The 14,528-nt window shown below is 38.1% G+C and overlaps 1 protein-coding gene across 2 annotated transcripts in view; it reads left to right on the top strand.

Annotated features, from left to right (window-relative positions):
* Positions 1-14,528, top strand: part of LOC115600725 (core-binding factor subunit beta) — a 43,078-nt gene that overhangs the window by 5,762 nt on the left and 22,788 nt on the right. The gene's annotated exons all lie outside the window — the stretch shown is intronic.

Genomic DNA, 14,528 nt, shown 5'->3' with positions numbered 1-14,528 from the left:
TATTATTCTTTTTTCTGAGGTAGTTGTCCCATAGATTGATATTGAAAGCTAGAATTCCCTGATAACAATGATGGTTACTGTGAAGCTGTATTAGATTTAAAGGCAAAAAGCTTGCTTAGTCTCATCAGAATAAAGTTACTGAAATCACTTGCAGCTGCTTTTGTTCTACAGGAAAAACATATCTTTAAAAAGTAGATGCTTTCTTTTATCTGTGCTGCTGTAGATGGCTTGGGACTGATCCAAAGATCACTGAATTCAGTAGGAGACTTTCTTCAGACCCCAACAGGTTTGGACCAGCGCTTAAGCCCCCCCACAGCCTTTCTGTTTCAGGCTAATTTCTGTATAATTTTTTTATTTAAAGATTTTTAGTAGACCACGGAATTCTTGCTTTTACCCCCTCTTGTAACAAGTAACAGCTAATGCTACCAAACCTACTGGGCTGGAGGAAATATTTGAAACATATTCAGGTTTAATGGCATATTGGGTCTTCTAAATGCTTCTAGGTGGAAGATAAATATTTCCTATAGTGGGAAAAGTTGATTGGAACTAAAAAAAAAATTCCTGAGGGCAGTTATGGTATTTGGAATTCAAGTTAATGAGCTTTTTTGGAAAAAAATTGTTTTCCATTTAGTCCTGTGAGGCTTGTAGAAGTTTGACAAATTGGAGGAGGAGGAGTGAAGTTGGCTGTGCTGGGTACTGACTGCTTTGCTAAGGAAGCTGAATTGAATCTGGCTCTGACTGAAAAATATTGATTCTGGCTCACAATTGAATGAGGAATTTTTCTTGTAATGTGTAAGAAGACTGAAGTCTCTCTCCTTGCCAGTTCAAAATTAATTTTATTTACTCCTATGATTTTTTCTTAACTTTGTTTTCTCTGAATGAATTCTTAAAGTACTGAAACTACTTCATCCATTTTCTTGTGTTGTCTTAATCATGTAAGAGCATGGTAGATATGCTGTGTATTAAAATAGAACACGAGCCTCGTCAGTGAATGCCACTCCCTGTTTTATGTGTGTTTACAGTAAATTCTAGAGTGCTTCGCTAAAATGTTTAGAAGAATTCATCAGAATGAGGCTGGAGGTGGACAAACTAATAAATGGGAGCAGTGTAATTAAACTTTACTAGTGTCAATCACATCTGAACGCAGGCTTGCTCTGCGTAGAATTAAACTTGTCTGGGAGTAAGCTGCTCCTGGAGCTTCAGAAGCGGAGTTAGCAGGATGAGAGAGTGTTCCTCATGTTATCAACAGAAACAGTTGTTTCATATGAATTGTCCTGAGATTTTGTCTTCTGTAGATTTTTCTTGTTTGGCTGCATGAAGAGTCTCTTTCATAGGCTCCGGCAGCCTCTTAACACAGTGTGATTTTTTTGTAGCTCTGCGCAGCATTGTTTTATGGGCTTTGATTCTTGAGACTGTGCATAATGTGTGTTTGTTCATCACTGGATTTAAGCCAGCAAGGCATGTTTTTAATTATGTGAATTAAAAAAAAAATCTACGGGGGGAACTGTCTATTATTATTTTAAGCATTAGTTTGAGATCTAGAATGTGGATAAATTTCACAACACTAGAATACATTTGTTCTGGAATTCTCCTTCAGTGTTTGGCTGAGCAAATGATGGCCCAAAATAGTTTATCCAGAGTTGAAGTATGTCAGTATTGTGCCTAAGCAGTTTTGTACAAAAATTGACAAAAAAGCCACCAATGTGGCATCCGCTAGAACTGCTTCTTAAAGTGATTGAATTGTAGGAAGAGGAACACCCTTGTGAATCCATGTGAAAGTCAGGATTCTGTGAATACTGCTTCACAGGCTTGAGGTTTCTCATTCTGGTATTTCTTAACTGAGGGGGTTTTCATATGCTTAATTTGCCTTTTAATTTGACCCGTTTGATGTTCACAATGGGTGGGTAGGCCTCTAGTGGGTACCCTGTCTCTGTTAATTCAAGAGTTGGATAGCTTAGTGTTCGCTTAATGTTTCAACTTGCTTTAAACTCAAGCTTAACTTTTCTGGGGGGGGGGGGCGGCGGGGAGATAGTTTTAACATTCTGTGCTGTCTTTGACCTGTAGTAGATTTAATTGTCTTTGAGCAATTTTTATGTCATAGCAAAAGAAAAAGTAGAACTAAAAACAGGTCCCTAGATTTGTAAAAATGATAGAACATTGTTTTTCATTGTGATCGTGGGTGTGTGGAGGGTGCATCAAATTCAGTGCATGACCTGTTCCTGGATATCCAAACCATACCAAGGCTTCCTGATCCTTTGTTGTCAGCTAATGTCCAGTTTGTGGGGTTTTTAAGAGTTTTTTTGATTGATTGTTGGGTGGGTTGTTGGTTGGTTTTTTGGGTGGGGTTTTTTTTTGTTGTGTTTGGTTTTTGGTTTTTGGTTTTTTTTTAAGAATAAATGAATAGATAATGTTAAGAAATTCAAAGGCAGACAGTGTAGTAGTCTGATGTATTGCCTGAAATATCCCATAATTGAACCCTGGAATAAAATGGAGAGCTTTATATTCACCTTGGTTCTCTGGTATCATTAATAGCTTAGACTGGTTTTTGTTGTGCTTAATGAAGTTCTTGAATTTTTACTTCAATTTTTTGCTGATACCATATGCATTTCAGGCTGAATCATGTGTGTGGCCTTCAGTGCTTCTCAAAATCTGATTTTATTGAAAGTCACCTTGTTTTGGTAAGGACTGCGTGATCAACTTTCTTTGCATGATTCATTTTGTGTACTTGTTACAGTAAGATGTTACAGTTTTCATTTGTTGAGATGTTCATACAGCTCTTGTCTTTCTTACCTGAAATAAATGTGTTCTTTCTTTCTCAGATATTCTTTTTTTATTGTTTCAATACCAGTCATTAGGCTGATGAAGTGTGTGAAGTTGTTTTACTTCCCCTCCCCTTTATAATACTGTTCTCCATCTCGCTTCTAATGCAGCTTAACTTCCTGTCTGCTGTTCAGCACAGCTGCTCATAAACCAGGCTCTTCCACACAGGCTTATTTCAGTGTAATATGCTGTGAACTCCACAACTCTGGAGGAAAGCACATCAGACATAACTGAAATTGATTCGGGGTGCCTGGTATGCCACATGTGTGATGTAGCTAGGATTTCTACTCACTAGAAATGTTCTAGCCATAATCAAAGATTACCAGACTTCAGCTTTCTTCCTGAAGAAGCTGAGTTTCTACTCATTCTGGTTTTTGTTGTAACTAGGAAATTACATTTTGCTGTAATTTAGTGTTAGGTGCTTGGATGAGTCTAAAAAAACTGAGAAATCTCTGTGCTGCAGATGTTACAGCAGTTGCAGAAATGTAGTGATAAAGAAAGGTGCTTGAATGGTATTTGAATAAAAACTATATTTATATGACATCCAACAGCACCAATTTTCCGTTTGTGTCCTCTTTTCTCGCTAGAGATTTGATAGATACGGCTTGTCCCCAAACCAACTTTTTCTTTTCTGACCTTATCAATAAATTTTCATAGCTTATTTGGTTGGTGTTTTGGCTGCTCCATTTTCCGATCAAATGCAGTTTCTAGTCAAACATGTATCCGAAGGAATTTTCTTGGAAAATGAGGTTTAATTTAGGAGAAATACCTGAGTATTAGTGCTAATCTGTATTGAATCAGAAGTTTTATTTTCTTTACTTTCTTTGGACCCCAGCAATGTTAGATGAAACATTGTCATTCAAATAAAGTTGGAGTAGCAGCTTTCTTTTTGCTTTAGGTATGCTTACTTTTGAAAAATGGGTACAGGTGTCTGGGAAACTGATTTACAGTTTCAGCACCCATTTTACCCTCACTGTAGTGCTAAAGAGCCAGATTCTTTAAGTTTCTGTAATTTCAGTCCACCTGTATTTGTGGTTTTTGAACTGTCACTATCTAAAATGTTCTCAGAGTTAGCAGTCACTTGTGTGTGTTCCCTGCAATCTGTTGTACCTCTGGACAAAAATGATTTGAATTTAATTTTTTTCCAGATGAGTGAAAAAGGATGGCTGGTGTTAGGGATTTATGGAAAATTAAAAAAGCTTGCTAGAGCCATAATATTAATTAAAGATCATGCTGTGGTGTGCCACAACATGGGGTAAATGATCTCGGCCATGAGATTCATGTGGTCTTAACTGTTATCAAGACTTCATCATTTTATTTGCCTGTAGTAATTTAATGCTCCTTCAAATTATTGTGAAGGTCTCTCTTTAAAGCACTTCAGGAGATAGGGGTACAACTCTGAAGAGTTGGGCATTACCTAACAGAAGTTCATGGAGTTGTTTGTAGGTGGTGGAGGCATCTGGGATGTAACTTATTTAAAAACCTAGCAAATGTCAACCTTTAAGGGATGTCCTGACAATGCTTGTGGACTGTCTTTTAAGATGGACATGGAAGGGCATCTTGTAAGGACATTTTGTTTTGCAGGAGCTGTCCTGCTCATAAACAGTTTCTCTTCCAGATCTGAAGTTGAGTTGAGGTTTGTTGCATAGCTCTGCATAGTCGTTGACTGATTTTTAGCTAGTCCCTTAATGCACTGGTGGGTCAGGATAATGATATTTTGGGATCAGATTTCTATCACATTCACCTGCTGTTCTCTCCCTTCATGCTAGCAGAATGACATGGAAGTCCTCTTTTGGTTTAGTTTCATCTTGCTTCGGGAGTGTGGAGTATCCTCCTGCTCGAGTCTACGTGATGACTGCACAACCCCAAAGCATTGTGGTAGCTGGGAGAGATTCTTCTGTGAAGAGCAGCTGGTGGTCAGTGAAGGCACACCATCTGCTGAACTGTGTGCTCTGGCCTTGGAGGTGTTTTTGCCTACTTGAGCCAAGTGTGGTGGTGTTGCCACATCACTGTCATTCCTTTTTGTCTTTCTCGGGCTTTTTCTGTAAGGCTTAAGCAAGAAAGTTGGTGTGCAGTTATTCGGGTAGCAGATGAATGGGTTTGGCAGTATATTCAGTTTGTACCCAGCCTGGCTGAACAGCTGAATTTTTTTCTTGGAGTCATATGGTGGGAGTCCTGGAAAGGCTTGGTTAATGAGGAGAATCTACTTTCCTGGGTGGTCCCCTCTGTCAGTTTTCATCCAGGATCCTCTATATGGTTTGGGTAAAATATTACTTTTCTGCAGATGCTTGTAATTCTTAATTTTATTATTGTTTGTGCTTAATTTTATTTAGTAGAGACTGCTCAGTTTCTTGTTTCTTTTTTCTTGTTTTCCAGATACTTAATTTCTTTGTTTATGTTCCTGTTTTAGAGGAGAGTGAAATTTTCTTGTTTTGCCTAGATACTTTGGGGTGTTATTCATTATGACCTGCTGTTGCACAGAGGAGAGCTATTTAATTGAAACTCCATTTGAAGCAGGGTGCTTGTAAGTGTGTCTTTTCTCACTTTCCCTCAAAACTGGGAGATGCATGCAGTTTATATACTATTAAGAGCTGGGAACTTGGATTTTGGGATGAGAAATCTTCAGAGCTCGTATGTTGTTAGGTACATGTTGTCCTGTGCTGGCAAGCAGCCACCATCTGACATTTGGACAGTTGTTGCTGAAGAGTGATTTATCATAGGTTGCCTTCTGTCACCAGAGTGTGAGTCACACCAGGCATCTCTCATGTGACAAATATCCACAGCCTTTTCCCTGTAATCCTCTCACTCCTCCTGTTCTCCAGACACTTTTGTTACTGCACGAAGCCTTGTTCCTGTATTACAGTGTGTGCAGCAACAATGCCATTTTGAAACTGAGTGTGAACAATACTTACAGGATGGCTCTGCTGTTTGTGATGCCTACCTGTCAGCCCTTTCTGAAGTACTTATGGTCTGCCATCAGTAAACCTGCTTTTGATTAGCTTTTATTACATGTTGTAGAGCAGTTATTCAGTCATATTTCATCCATTACCTTGAATTTTTTTAAATGCATTCACTGGAGTTGTGTAGATAAGGCTTTAAACTTACTCATACGATCACAGAATCATAGAATGGTCATCCTAAAGTTCCCAGAAGAGGAACAAAGCCAGAGTTATTGAGCCAAATACTACATTTGGGAGCCAGCTTTATATAAGGACAGCGCTGTGTGGATGAAAGCAGTACTTGACATCTCTGCAGCAGAGATACTGGAAGTTAACCAGAGGATAACTAGCCAGAGGATTGTTGAATCCTCTTGTTTGCTTATCAGTCTCCACTTACTAAGCAAAGTTGTTAACATTACGCTTCTCTGCTCTTCTTACAAATGAATGAGAAAAGTAAGAGCATCACTGTTGAGGATGTCTGTTTCTTCATGAAAATTGCTCAATGCTTCATATTAAAAAAAAAAAAAAATCAATAAGATGCTGACATATTTGTTACAAGAAACTGTCATTTTTCTGAAAGTTACCAAAATGCTGCTTCAAGCTTTATTATCCAAAGCGTAAGTAACAAGATGAGCTACATAATTGTAAGATGGCTTACATGGCTTACATAATTGCATATTTGATGTTCAACAAGTTGGCCTGGTGAAATATGTACTGTGACAATAATATGGAGGGAAAAAACCTCTTGCACAAGACTGCTATTCTCAGAAGATGAGCACTAATGAAAGGATCATTTTTTTGGGAATAGTTGATGCTGCAGATGTTTTATCTGAGCAGAAAGCCTATATAATTTCTGTAACGGTGGTATCTAGACTTGAATATGGGATCCAAATTGTAGCTACTTGAGGAGCCTGTGCAGAACTTATGCTTTCTTTCTGTGTGTAAGATACTTTGCCGAGAGAGTTGCAGGCGGCAGCTCTATGTTGTGGGACTTCTGGATATGCAACTTGTTTTACCTGTTCATCTCAGCATAAATACAGAACATAAAACCAATGGAAGGTGACAAAAGTTCTTAAACCTCGCATAATTTTTACAGTAAGGGTCATTAAACATGTAATTTTTAATTGAAATACGGTAGCTAAGGGCAAATGTTGTCTGTCACATACTTCAACAGGTCAGAAACTTAGGGAAGAAAGCAGCTCTGGAACTTGGTGTGGGCTTTTATGTCCTGATGAATTGTCTCTTGATGGCAGTTGAGGAATAGTCAGCATTGTCCCACAGAACAGGTTTGAGGTGACAAGAAGAATTTTTAACTTCTTTTTGGGCTGTGTATTCCTGGGAGAAAAAAGGGGGGGGAAGCTTAGATTCTTCAGTAGAGGCAATATTGGACCTTCTCTTTTTGGGAAACTGGTATAATGCTTAAGAATAGGAAAACTAAGCCAGGAAGGCATCTAGACAAACAGCTATAGTATGTTTTGTTTTGTTTTGGTTTTTTTTTCCCATGCTACTAAAAAGCATCTGGGGATTTCTATTAAACTTGCATGCTTCTCTGTTTTTTTCCATTGTTTTTATTTTTTTAATATATTGATGGCGAGCATTTTCACTTGGGTAGAGGGCAGTGGGTGATCATCTTGTGTTCAGATGCCAACTGGGGGAATCAGTGTACAGTACCCTGCAATGTGCTTGCACCACCTGCTAGCCTGGTGAGTTTTCAGTGCAGAAACCATCAGGATTTTGGTTACAGCAAACCAGAAAGCTGATGTTTCTTACCACTTCGGAAGGTCTGACAACAGACAGTTAATGAAACATACAGGATGGTAATTTCCAGATGAAGCATTCAGAGAAGCAGTTTGAAGTTGTTTTTTCTTTTTTAAGCTCTATTCTGATATCTAGAACTTGAGAACCAGACTTTTGAGGAAGTATAACTTGTGTCAGCTATGCATTTTTTAAACTTTAAGAAAATCAATCAGTAGATGGTTTACAGGGAATAAAAATAAATAGTGCATAAGGGTTTAAATAGTTTCCCTCTCCTGCAGATTGTACAGTGTTGGTTCTGTCCTTTCCTGATCTTGTGCAAGAAGAATTCGTGTTGCATTTTGGCTGTTTGGAGAACTTGGTATTAAACATATATCTGAAAGTGCTAATTGCTCTGATAAAGAAAATTCCCAGCCATTGCTAATGATGTGTCTGTGCAGAAGCTGATAGTTTTCTACAGAATAATTATGACAAACACTATGAAATTTTACTGGGTGATGAAAGCTTTGTAGTTCTTATGGTATACAAAAGACAAAATAATTACTAACTTGCATTATTTTAAGACCTGATGTGGCACTGCTTGTTAAATAAATGTTCATGCCAGTTTTCTAGACTTGAATCCTGCTTAAGGGGAAAGGGTGAGGCTGTCATGATGCTCAAGAACGTAATGAAAGCCCAGGGGCAGAAGAGGCAACTTTTCTTGACCTTCTGCTCTGGTCAGTTCCTGCATGGTTTTTGAGCTCCTTGCCTATGTTGTCAAAATACGGTATTTTCTAGTTAAGTATATTTGCATTGTGCCTCTGAAATTTTCAGGTTTAATCTTTTATTTGCACACAGGTAGCATGGTGTGTAAATGATGTGTTTTAGATAAACCTCTCTTTCTAACCCTCTGTTAGAGTTTGTAATTACAACTCCTTTTGCTATGCTATTTTCTGAAACCTTGAAAAGACCTAATTTCCCAACCAATTTTGAAATTTCCGTCTGGAAAATATATTCTGTCAACGTGGCAGAAATCTGTGTGTGTTGTCCCTGTTAGTTAACTGGTTTGGTGAGCGTAAGCATTTGTTGGTTACATGCATGTATACTTGCAACAGGAAACCAGCAACAGTCTCCTGGCAATGTTTAGCTGCAAAGACATTGCTCTTTTTAAACGTTGCAAGAAAAATTGGGTCTTTTTTGATGTGTGCCATTTCAGGAGAGTAGATGTAAAATCCAGCCATCTCTTCTGATGTGGAGTCCAGTGGTAAAGATGTACTGATGAAAGACCCTGTAAAGTTTCACAGGGGAAAACCCCAGTGTGTATTTGCCTTTCAGATTATCCTTATATTGTGCTCATTGCATTTTTGTTGTTTCTCAGTTACAGCTGTGTGGTTGGTTTTGTCTTTTTGAAGGCAAATGGAGTGAGTCTGAGCCTGAGACGTATTTCATGTTGGGAGGCATTAGACCTTTTGTAGTAACGCTGCGGAAACAAGAAGCCACTTACTTTTTGCTTTGTATTGGGATTATTTTGGTGGTTTTGATCAAGCGTAGTGAATGTTTCCTGCATTGCAATTGCAATATTTTGGAATGATGAACTGTGAAGGCTATTAAATGATGAATAAAATTTCCTTGCAGTAGTATTTTAGAATTTTTCTCTGCTAGCTTCTAAGCATAAGTACTGACCAGTGATCTTAATCTGGGAATAAAATGCTGTAGTCTTCACAGGTTCGAATTGCACTTACTCTGACATCCTTAATGCTTCATATCTGTTCTTAGTTATAGACTTGTTTTTTAGTTAACTGACATAGTAACCTGCATAATTTAGTGAAACATAGATCAGCTTTTGAAAAGGAGTCATGTTTACATAGTTGAGCTAACTACGCAGGAAAAACCTAACAACCAACCACCAAAAAACCATGAGAATATCAGGTTTTCTCGAAATGACTTGTAAATTCTGTCTCTTCACTAAAGCAAGGAAGATTCTTCTGCTGTTCTTTGTTTGACATTTTAGAAACCAGCTATCACTATAGTATTTCAGTACTACAGAATGCACGTTGAGAGAGGGTTTGTCAGCTCTGATACTACTTACAAAGGCATTTTTCATGTGAGTCCATACAGGGATGTTTTTACTACTTAGAATTGTAAAAATGGATTCCATTGCATCTAAATTTTATGTAGATGGGCATTTTCTAAAACTTTAGTGATACTTGTAGTAAAAATAGGTGACTTATATAAGCATACTTAAAAATAGGCTGCAGTACATACTACCAGACCATCAAGTTTTGCTGTGAAGTAGAAAACTGTAGCAAGTATTTCCTGAAATGGTTTTCCATTTGTGAATTGGAGGGCATTCTTTCATCAGCGAATACACAAAGGGAATGCTATCACTCATAATCAAAACACCTGCTGTAATTAGAAAGCTAAAATAGATTTTCATGGTGCTGGTGTTCTTGAATGGAACTTACTGCAAAAGTTGTTCGAGATTTTTACTTTGCTGTGAAATGTCTTAAGCTAATATTTCAAGCTGTATCTTGAATCACCTTTGACATTACCACTTATATCTAGACATGTAAAAGTTGATAGGTTTCCATAAGGGGGGAGGAAATGCCTCTAAGAGATTAAAACTTAGATTTAAAATAAATAAATAAATATTGTATTTCTCTGACTCCTGAGCCTGTCAGGTACAGTATTTTGATATGGGTCCGACTAAATCAAATATCTTTCTGAGAAATTAAATCCTACTTGCAACTTTATTAGTAGATTAGCAGCAAAACTAGCAGAAGAATAATAAAAGGAGGAAAATACAGGGGTTTAAAATCTTTAGTAATTGTAACTGCTTATATACAGCAGTTAAACCCCTGCAAATAAGAGTTAAATTTTAGCCTTGTGTTCAGCTGTCTTTACTTGTTGCTATTAGGATTCTAATACAGGCTGTTAGCAATCCAAGGGGTTTTTCTGTATTTCAGCAAATTCTTTAAGATACTTTGTTCCCTGAAGTCAGTGAATTTGTATTTCCACTGCTTTTTGTAACCTGAAAACATTGTGGTAGGAAAGACTGTATTTAGAACTTACTTTTGGTTTTTTTTTCTAAGTGTAATATTCTGGATCGAGACTCTTAGCAAGCAGTACTGTTTGTTAATATTTCTGGGTTTGCTTGAGTTGACCTTTGTCATAGCTGATGAAATAGAGTAGCCCTATTTCATTTTGACTGTTAAACTTTCTTTCCAGAAATTCTTGTGTTCTGTGAAAACTAATGCCTGGGTAGTTGTTTTTTGGTCTATTTCTGGTTGGGTTTTTTTGGTGTTATGGCATATGTAAGTAGCACAGAGGAAAGAAGAAAACTGACAAGTTGAAAAGGGCTTTTTCCAAAAAATATTTCATGCATTACAGCAGGCCTGGTTATTCTTGGTGTTACTAGCCCCTCTTCAAATTATTTATGTAGCCTAAAGTTGCAAGTGAAAGTCTTTGTGTGATGACAGGAAGGAGGAACTTCCATGAAGGGACCAGGTCACAAGCAGAGGAGCAATGGTGCTGGGCTCAGTAGTGTCTGCTGTGCTCAGCCTGGAGTCCAGGCACCATCCTGGCAGTGCCACGTCCAACCAGCAAGGGCCTGTCGTCGGTGGAATGATACACTTGCGACATAGGTGCCACCCTTGAGAAACTTAGAGCTGTATTCATCTTGAAAGCCACGGCTGTGTCATCCAAGTACAACTGTTCAGGAAAGACTCTTTGGTCAGGAAGTGTCACTTCCTTTGTGTTTTTACAGCATAGTATGAAGTTTAAATTTTAACAAAACCTCATTTTCTCATAGTGGAGGCTGTGTCAAGATGTAGCTTTCAATAACTTAGAAAATATTCTGTTTTTCAAGGAAGAATAATAGTATGCTTTGAGGCATGAGACAGAAGGCTTGGTCTAAATCTGTTGGAGTTTTGGGCTCTTACGATTTGCAGTGATGTCTGTTGTTCTAAGGTTGAAACCTAAAAAGTCTGTTTCACTCATAGTGACTTTCTAAATGGGATTCTTTACAACTGTTTCTATTTACTGTTCCATTCTCAGTTAAAACTATATTACAAAGGTTTTGTTTCAGAATTGAACTTGCAAAGCTTGATAAATGCTGTAAACTCAGTCTATGACTTGGTTTTTCTTTGTTAGTTTCTTTTCAAATACATGTGACCAATATTTGAAGTCTGGTGTGGAGTTGTCAGCTTTTGCTGTAGCTTTAGTTGTTACACTAGTGAAGGTACTATTGTATTTTGTTCTCCAAATAATAGAGGATTTTAGTGTGTAAGTTCTGTTGCAAAGTTTTAGAAAAGCTTTTTGAGGCTTGGGGGGGGTGAAGGGGGAGGTTGGGGGTTTTTTTGTTTTAATAGGTTGCTGCCTCTCTGTTCTGGCCCCTTTCTGAAACCCAGGCTAGTGACCCTTCTCTGAATATGATATGAAAGTGAGTCTTGGTGTTTGGGGGATGGCAGGACTGACTCAGCTTTACATTTCAGAAATCATGCCAACTCTGCATGGCAAGATCACTGCATTTTGTTTATGTAAATGTATATGTACTCCTTTAAAATTTCTGTTAAACGGATGAATATATGGTTTCTTCTCTGAGCATTTTGAATAGGTAGTCTCCTTTTACTCAGCAGTGAATACAGACCGTGCCAAGAGAAGCTGAAATGATGAGGTTAGTCTTATCCAATTTAACATCTTTCTTACTTCAAGTAAGTGTTTACAGCTGTTCCTTTCTTATTGGTCAGTGTTTCATCTATGAAGTCACTGGGGAGGCTGCTGTTGAGCTTTTTAAAAGTGGGGTGCAATTCAGGGGAAGGTGGGATCAAAACTGGGATGTGTGTACTTGTCTCAAGCAAGAGAGAGGCAGCTTGTGTGGGCAGTTGTGAATGGGCAGATGTGTGTGTGGTGAGGCAGGCTGAGTCAGAGCTGAGTCTCCTGTGAAAGAATGCGTTTTGCTCCTGTGTGCTGGGAAAATGAAAACAGGAGGGAGGGACCTGCACTGCTTCACTGGGGACTGGTGTTTCCTGGGGGGGGTGAAGTTGGTCTCATCTGTCGCAGTGGCTGTTGTGAGCATGCTGATTCATTAGTCAGTGGGTGGTGAAGACTGCGTGCAATCTCTGGGGGAGGAAATGGCTTGGTTGCTTTAGGGAGAAGGAACATTTTCTGTAACTGCAGGATGTGTGGATGGAGCCTACAGATAGCGTATCTATAGCACATCAGTTAAATACCCTGGTATTGTGAGATAAGGATTTACTAGAGGACTAAAATAGGATGTGAAACTGAGGTTTTGCATCTTGTGCTCAAGTAAAGCAGCTTTTTGGGGTTTTTTTGGGTTTTTTGTTTTAAGTCATTGAGTATTGTCCTCTGCTTCTGTATTCAAATCAAGCTTGTTTTTTAAAATACAAACAAATGATGTTACAGGAGCCATGTCCCTGCCTATTTTTAGCAACAAAGCTAACTCCCAGGTAGTTGGAGTTGGAGGTGAGCGTTGCTGGTTTAAATGAAGATGAAAAGAAATACCAGATTAGTTGAAAGAGTGCAAAAACCAAGGTGAGACACTAGATGTTGAAGGAGTGTCTTTGGGACCATGCCAGCTGGTAGACAGAGAAAGCATGAACATAGCTCAGCAACTTAGACCTTAGCATATTCATGCAGCACCTTCTCACATTGATGGTGCTGTTCATCCTCCATCCAGACAATCTGCCAGGAGATAAGAGTGTTTACTGTTGCTGGTTGTTCCGTCAGCAAGCAGAATACTTGTTCTAACACTAAAAGCGTATTCCAGTGAAGTAGCATGTCTACTTTTCTCATTTAAAAAAAATCTAATGCTACTTTGATTTGTAATAGGAGTTTGAAGTGGAAGATGCGGTTTGAAGTGAAATGAAACTTGTGTAAAACAGCCACCCGAACAAAAGTTCAACTGGTGTACAGCTAGTAAAAATTGCAGATATCAATACATAATATGTTACCTATGTCTCAAAATCTGTCAAACTAATTAGCTTTGGCTGTATCAGTGTGTGGAAGATGGAAGTGCAAAATGAAGGAGAACTCACTCTGTGTGATACACATTGTTATGTGTAATAATGCTTAACTTAGACAACTGCCTGCTATCCCTGTCAGTAAAGCAGTACTTGGTTTGGTTTGTAGGATGGACTGTACTCTGACAGGAAGCAGCTTTACAAAATATCTTTTCCTCTTGTATGCTTCTATAATGATGTTTCTTTCTGTAGCATTAAATTCATTCACTGAATATGAAATTGGTAATTGCCTGACTTCAACCCCTCCTTCTTCCTACTGCTCTCTAGTGCTTTTCAGTTAAGGGTTGGAGTTTTCCAAGACTGACTTCTAAATATTATGAAAAGCACCCAGAGGTGCAGGTAAGATATATAAAATTATATAAATGCAGTTAAGATGGGGTTTGCAACAAAACGTTGAAAGAGTTACTTTAACAAAGACATCCTTTATCTACTTCTAATCAAACTGTATAGCTCAGTAATACTAAGGGGTGAGTTGGTGTCTTTGCAGAAATAACGTGTCTTTTTCCTTTGCTTTTTTTACTATGACTGTAAAGGCAACTTTCAGAATAGAGAATTATACAAGTTTTTAGAAGACAACTTTGCTGGATTTTAAGGTGACATAACAGATCATGAGCTCCTAGACAAGAGCAGTAATTTATTAATAATTCTGTTAAGTTTGGAAGTTGAAAGGGAACCAGCAAGGGTTTTATCTGAAAAGGAGATTTGTGGTTAAACTATTTTGGCAACAGCTTTGGGTGGTTTCCATTCTCTGGAGAGAGGAGAGTGGAGAAAAGAGTCTAAATTCCTTTCTCTAAAATCAAGGAAAACGCACCAGTGTGCTTTATTGCGTGTTTTAATGAGAGAAAAGTTTCTGCATATGCATGTCTGGTTTCAATGTGAGTTATACTAAATTTGGATAATGATACAGTATTTTCAAAACTCAAGTATCATGCTAATGAATTCAGCCTTTCAGAAGTGAAAACTCTGTATTATCTGAGTTTTGAAGACCTACCAA

The sequence above is a fragment of the Strigops habroptila genome, chromosome Z (assembly GCF_004027225.2).
Source record: "Strigops habroptila isolate Jane chromosome Z, bStrHab1.2.pri, whole genome shotgun sequence".
Lineage (NCBI taxonomy): Eukaryota > Metazoa > Chordata > Aves > Psittaciformes > Psittacidae > Strigops > Strigops habroptila.
This window is presented reverse-complemented; position numbering and strand designations above follow the sequence as displayed.